The sequence below is a fragment of the Barbatula barbatula genome, assembly GCF_947034865.1.
Source record: "Barbatula barbatula genome assembly, chromosome: 25".
In the NCBI taxonomy this organism is placed as follows: Eukaryota; Metazoa; Chordata; class Actinopteri; order Cypriniformes; family Nemacheilidae; genus Barbatula; species Barbatula barbatula.
This window is the reverse complement of record NC_136788.1, coordinates 611,816-619,732: the sequence shown is the minus strand read 5'-3', so window position 1 is coordinate 619,732 and position 7,917 is coordinate 611,816.

Here is a 7,917-nt window from a genome sequence, read left to right as displayed (position 1 = left end):
TTGTTTGTGGAAACAAAAGCCATCTTCTGTATTCGACTTTCCTTGTTAGCATGCAAGAGGTGCATTCGGATTTGACCCCTGCAATGCTGAGCCTCACTCCAGTCGGGACAGGATTCTCAGGAGGATGGGGTCAAACGTAAACAAGCTTGCAAAAGCATATACAAGGGGACCTTGACCAGATGCAAATGCGAAGTATGCAGGAGACCCTAAAATCCCTGGTGGAAGCTCAGCAAGGGGCTGCAGAAGCTTGGGGTTGCCAAAACCAAAATGGCCGGGCCGCCACACTGTTGAAATTTCAGTGGTAGCGTCTGGCAGGTTTGGAAGGGACGAACACCATGAGCATTCTCAGACGGACGACATCTCCGACTCCGACGTGGGTGAGTATGCTTCCCAGGCCTCAGACGCAATGGCTCGGGACCCTTCAGATAAAGCAGTGATTGCCAGAGCAGCTCCTCAGATCGGACCAACATTTGCTATGTTGACCGGGACTGTGGCTAGGACTAGAAGGGAAGCTACACACCATCACAAGCAGGGTAGGATGGTTTACAGTCAGCTGCGAAAAGCCTATCAGGCCTCTGCCTTGTCAGCTCGACTAGCATGCAAAAACTCTCTACTCTTGGTGTATTTGGAAAGTCTGTTGCAGGATTCGTTCTCCTCCTCGACAGAGGAGGAAAGTATCCCAGAGTCACTCCGAGGAACAAGTGCACAAGCCCTGGGGCAATCCATTGCCAATGTGGTCCAAGCACGTCGTCAGGTATGGCTTTATCTGACCGTCATGAAGGCTATGGAGGCTGCACAGTGGGGTCCCAACCTCTTATCAAGAGAATAGTCACCCGAAGTCAGCAGTAGTGCACAAGTCTGCTATTTTCCCTGCTATCTTGTTTTAACTGTTGAACTGGATTGTTGCCTGTCGTTTGTTAAGATTATTTGAGCTTGTTTATTTAATTACTCGTTGACTGAGTGTTAAGGCGTTAAGTCAAGTCTTATTTATTTAAGTCAAGCTTTATTTATATAGCGCTTTTTACAATTTTCATTGTTACAAAGCAGCTGTACAAGAAAACATTGACTATAAGTAAAACATAAAAGGTTATGGAAGTCAAAACACAGGTCAAATATCAGATACACAATAAATTCCTATATGCAGTGTTAATTAAATAAGACTATCAAATTCTAGCAGCCCCCCCGGCCAGGCAAACAGTGCAAAACAGTATGCAAGAAGAACAAAAACCTTTTGTAGAGTCGCCACGTTCTTCGTCCAGCTTTATCATCACAGCATTTGTCAGGTCTGGGTATGGATTGCGCCCTGCCCGCTCTAGTAAGCTTGGAACAATGACATAAGACTGGCTGAGAGTAAACTACTGCTCTGCACTCTTTGATGCAACAAATGCATCAGTTGTTGTCGGAAGTGTCCCTGGTTCCGGTTGATCTAACTAGTGCAGCCTAAACCTTTGAAATATATACAGTTAGGTCCATATATATTTGGACACAGGCACAATTTTTATTTTTGTTAGGTTTTTACCTAAACTTATTCAAGCTATAGTGATATAATGGATATGGGCTCAAAGTGCACACTTAGGAATTACAGCTATTGAGAGTAGCTACCCCCTTTTTCAAGGGACCATCGAAAAATATTGCGAAAACTCTTGAAAGGGCAGTTTTCAACCAAGTTTCCTCATACCTATCCCAGAACAATCAACTGGATGACAAGCAGTCTGGCTTGAAAACAAACCGCTCCACTGAGACTGCACTGCTATCGGTCACAGAATCACTGCGGCTAGCCAAGGCGGAATCCAAATCCTCTGTCCTGCTAGACCTATCCGCAGCATTTGACACGGCCAATCATCAGATACTGCTGGCAACCCTGTCATCCTTAGGAATCTCTGGCTCCCCTCTCTGCTGGTTCCAATCCTACCACTCTGGCAGATCATTCAAGGTGTCATGGTGGGGCTCGCTGTCCACTGCTCACCATATGATCACTGGGGTCCCTCAGGGATCGGTGCTTGGACCGCTGCTTTTTTCCATCGACATGACATCCTTAGGACCCATCATACGGGCACACGGCTTCTCGTATCACTGTTATGCTGATAACACCCAGATCTACATCTCGTTCCACCCAGATGATACCACTGTAGCAGCTCGCATAACAGCCTGCCTAGATGACATATCAGCTTGGATGAAAGAGCATCACCTGCAGCTGAACCTGGCCAAGACAGAACTTCTCGTGTTTCCGGCACACCCCACAGTCCAACACGATCTCACCATCCAGCTTGGCAAGTCCACTATCACTCCCTCCGAATCAAACAGGAACCTCAGATTCATATCTGATGAACAGCTGCCCTTCAATGATCACATTGCAAAGACAACGCGATCATGCCGATATGCCTTATTTAACATTTGCAAGGTTAGACCCTACCTCACTGAGCATGCGGCACAACTCCTTGTCCAGGCCCTGGTCATCTCAAGGTTGGACTACTGCAATGCTCTCCTTGCTGGTCTTCCTGCAAAGGCTATCAAACCACTTCAGCTGACCCGCTCACCACCAGCAATGAAGCCAGTATTGCAGCAGCGACCGCCCCCGCAGGGGCCCGAGCTTCCAACAAGTGCTTTGTAGCAGCAGGCACAACCAGCAATGAAGCCAGTATCGCAGCAGCGACCGCCCCCGCAGGGGCCCGTGCTTCCAACAAGTACTCTGTAGCAGCAGGCACCACCAGCAATGAAGCCAGAATCGCAGCAGCGACCGCCCCCGCAGGGGCCCGAGCTTCCAACAAGTGCTCTGTAGCAGCAGGCACCACCAGCAATGAAGCCAGTATCGCATCAGCGACCGCCCCCGCAGGGGCAAGAGCTTCCAACAAGTGCTCTGCAGCAGCAGACACCACTCGCCAGGAAGTCAGTATCATAACAGCGACCGCCCCCCCAGGGGCACGTTTCCAACTCATGCTATGCCACAGAAGAACCTACCCACATGAAGCCAGTACCGCAGCAGCGATAGCCCTGACGGGCCCTCATCCTTTTCGTTTTTCATTGCATTTAGGAGGTGTGTTCAGAGCACTTGCTCTGACCAGTGTAGAGTGCTCCGGGTTCGGATAGATCCGGCGAGCTCGGAGCCCACTCCCTGCACAACACGCCAAATACGCATAACCTTCATGCCCATGCTTTACCATCTATCCCAACAAGGAGCTGTTTATCGGCAAGGGCGAACTCTTGAAATGTATTAGAGAAAATAGTGCCCAATTTGCTGGTCATGTCATCGAGCGATTCTTTATTTATTGGTATGGTTATTAACGGAGTCAGATCTGGCAAGCTCTTTGCGAAACTATCTTTAGTGGTGGAGGTAATTGTTCTACCCTGTCGATAACAAGTTAAAGGGCTGATTCCTGCCGTACATTGCACCTGTTTGTAGATTGTGATCGGTGACACCATCGCTTTGAGGCATAATATCTATATTGGTTAGATCGGCTCTGTGAGATATAATCAGGTCTAGTGTATGATTAAATCGATGAGTGGGTCCTTTAATGTGTTGTATTACTCCAAAAGCCACAGCTAATGCATCATTAGTGCTATCTACGTGGATATTAAAATCTCTGACAATTAGTATTTTATCAACGTTAACCAATAGGTCTGATAGGAAGTAGGCGAACTCTTTCAGAAAATCATGATAGGGACCAGGGGGTCTATACACCATAGCCAATGTAAAAGAAAGCAATTTTTTTTACTTTTGTTAGGAATAATTATGTTCAACGCAAGCACTTGATTTAAATGTATGCTCTGTTCTCTTAGTTACAGTAAGAAAGTTTCTAAATATTGTAGCTACGCCACCCGACCAACCGTCAGAGCACTTGTAAGTCGCTTTGGATAAAAGCGTCTGCCAAATGAATAAATGTAAAATGTAAACCGGACGTGGCTCATGCATATAACAGTAGCTTGATGTGGGGTACACTCATTTAGACCGAAATAATCATTTGGTTTAAGCCAGGTCTCGGTAAGACACAGTATATCAAAACTGTTGTCCGTGATCATTTCATTTACAGTAACTGCCTTTGAATTTAGTGATCTAATATTAAGTAGGCCGAACTTTATGAATTGGTTTTGGTTGTTTATTACATTGTCTTCAGGTTTAATTACGATCAGATATTTTCTCTGACTTTTGCCAAAATATTTACTTTGTAGTATTATTCGGGGGACACATACAGTCTCTATATATTTGGAAACAGTAACTGTAACAAAGTTCAATCGAAGGGAAGGAAGGAGGTGGGAACCGGTGGACATTTAAACAATAAAACTTTAATTAAACAAACAATAAACACAGAAGTAAAGACCGGCAGCCACCTCACGGTAGACTGCCGGCCATAAAACATAAACACAAACTTAACATGTTCGGGCGCGATCCTCTCTCATCAACAGTCCTGCCGGTCGTCCTTTTAAGCTCCCAATCTCCTCCGTAAAATATGCGGGACCGGTGCATGCACAGCTGATTGCACTTATCACTCACGCCCCGACTCACGGCTCTCATTCCCGCCTTCCTCACCACATACCCCCATCACCCCTTGCAGGCCGGGGGCACCACTGAGCATGTACATACTCCCCCCCGGGGAGCCAGTCTCAGCGTTGGCAGTCCCTGGGGGTATGCACCGACGAGACAAGAGAACGGAGACGGGAGCCCCAGGAGCGACACGGACGAGAGAGGGGAGAGAGGAAAAGAAAAAAAATATTGGTCCGGTTCCCCGAAACACTGTCGCTCGGTCCTCAGCCAGCCGAGAAGCTCTTCCTTGCGCTGCCATGCGATGGTACTGGACGCTCGGTGGACGGCTCGGCTCGATCCTCCTCCACCCCTGGCGGCCGGCGATGGCCCTCCAGCTGCAGTTCCCTGCTCCTCCCCTTCATGGCAGCTGGCAGCAGGCTCGATTAAATAAGACTATGATTAAAGTTTTGACTTACCTAAGGGAGACTTACCGGAGGGAGACATAGTCAACCGGTGCATAGCGCCTTCGAGATGTTGTCGGACAGGAGAGCCGCTCCGGTGCTGCTGGGGTGCAGGCCGTCGGGACGGAAGAGCCTAGGTTGCTCCCAGAACAGATCAAAATTATTAACAAAGAGCAGCTTCTGTTCAATACACCATGACATCAACCATTGATTAAGCGAAAAAAGTCTACTGAACTTTTCATTCCCTCGTCGGTAGGTAGGCACCGGTCCTGATACGATGATCCTCGCCGTGAGTGATGCGTTGCGTACCATCTCGATCAGACTCCTGAAGTCCCTCTTCAGGATCTCCGACTGCCGCATCCTGACGTCGTTCACTCCCGCGTGCAGCACGACAGCTCCAACGTTAGCGTCGTCCTTCAGGATCGCAGGTACCTGGAATTAACCCCAACTGAAACAAATAAATCCTAAACATGTATCCTACATACCGGTCAAGCAGCGTTTTGTATCACCCAGGAGGAGGCAGCTCAAAGGGTACAAACAGTACAGGCAGCTTTGGGTAACATCCGCTTTTGCGTTGAACGATGAAGTGAATGACTGGCCCGCCAAACGGAGATCTACGAGCCGTCAAGGCATAGTAAACATAATGGCATCCAATAGTGGAATAAGTGCAGACAGCAGAGCCGCTACTTTACCTGTAGAATCGCCGCAGTAAAACACGGAGCGAGTGACCCGGAAGTATGATACACTTCTGTCTCCAGCGAGCAAGAGGACAATCAGAAGGACTACTACCTGTATTTATAGGGGGGGCCTATGACCGCGATTGGCCAAAAGAAAACCAAGTAGTTACGAGTTAAACACATACTGCTACATATACTTGCCATGTTCCAGAATGCCAGCTATTCACTGTCACGGTAGGGAAAACAGGAGAGCGGATCCTGTTGTGGAAAGCTGATCTTGTAGCTTTAAAAAAATTGCTCGGACAAAGAGGGTCCAGGTGTCAAAGAATTAACTTTATTTGTGCCAGCCAAACAAAGTGAGATCTTCCCAAAGCATTCCCAGTTACAGTGTTTTCCAGCCCATAGATATAGTTATCTCTTCTGTTATCTCTTATTACTTTCCAGCAATAGATTTCCAGCATCCTGGAAACCAGTTTTTTTAATGGGGGTTGGCGTATTAGTATCACAAGTTAACCAATAAAGAATAAGGATTTTGTAGTAAAATTAAACACATCCTACATATGATGCTCCTGAGTGGAAATACACATGATTCTCGGACAATGGAGATCTGATCTGTTAAATATCCTGTCTGAAACTTAACAAGACATGCACAGAAAGTCCAGGCCTCCTAATGGTATTAATGCCTCAATTCAGATACATTGGTCAGGCTTCTGAGCCTACAGACATTCCTGGAGTTTACATTGCTGTGCTCTCTTTATTCAATAATCATTATTGAATAAAACATGCTTAATAAGTGTAAATAAATGATCAGATTATAGTATTAAATCATACACAATCATATTTGGTTAAATATGGTTTCAGATCACTCAGATAACACATAACACTAATACATAACCTCTACAAAACTATAGGTCGCTATTAGATTATTAATGATAATTTTAAATCTAACTTTGTTTTTTATTTTGCCTTGTTGTGCGCGCACTGTTGAGCTTGTGCAGAGGCTGCAGTTTTTGCCAGAGGGGAACTGGAATCCCCTGGTTAGGCCTGGTTTCCCTCTGAGGTTTTTTTTTCTCCTCCAGTGGAGTTTTGGGTTCCTCGCCACCGTTTGCATACTGTTTTGCACTGTTTGCCTGGCCGGGGGAGCTGCTAGAATTTAATAGTCTTATTTAATTAACACTGCATATAGGAATTTATTGTGTGTCTGATATTTGACCTGTGTTGTGACTTGCATAACCTTGCAACATCCCCTTTTCTATTTAGGTGTTACACTGAGGGGGTTCGACAGAAATTCGACTAGTACTGAGTAAATAAAACCACTTCATTCAAAAAATATTCATTTTTATTCAGTTAGTGCATATTATATAATTCCTCCAACAATAAACCAATATCCTGTAACAAACAGTCTAATTCTTTGAGTTGCTGTGACAAAATAATAAATGAAACTTAACGTCAATGACCAGTCCTTAGATGGGCAGAGATGATGATGAGATGAGTCCAGAAGGTTATTTGAGAACCACGCAATGATATACTCCAAATGAAGGTGAGATGAAGTTAGTCAATGCTACAGTGTGGTAACCCCCAGATCCCTACCTCTTGCTTCTCAGAGATATATAGTAGATCCTCCTGGCATAGTGCATTAGAGCACAACAAGAGTTGCGTTGGTCCAATAATGATAATGGCCAATAATAAAAAGTCCTTTCTACCAAAAAAGTATGATATAACATCAGACATTATTTACTCCAAATACATCAATACAATATACAGTTTAACCAATACTCACTTTTGAGCACAAACTCTAAGAGTTCTCAGAAATGGACTTCCAACAGCTAGCAGGTAGCATAAAAGTTAACCATACGTGTCGCTACCCGATCCGTCCCGGAAACACGATTTGTTCCGCGCATGCGTGAAACTGACGTCACTTCCTTTTATTTTACGACAGTTTTCTCGACCTGGGACCAGCTCGGTTACGTCGTGCAGCCAAACCCCTTTCATTATTGTCATGAACTGCTCCGAGACTTAGAGGTGAGATCCACTTGCAGCTGTATTGGTGGGTAATCCAGAGGCGTAATCCAAATAACAGGCAGGGGTCGTACACAGGTAGGCAGTTCAAACAAGGAAACCAACAACACAAAGAAACAAACAAAACAGGCAGGGACCAGAGGCAAAAGCGTAAACGGGAAGCGAAGCAAGGCAAGAAATCCAAAAACCATAAACCAGGGAAACGCTCAGAAATCCAGTATAAAACAAAACAAGACTTCGCCGTGAGTGAATAAGTGCACATGGTATATATAGAGTGAATGTGAATGATATGCAGGTGTGT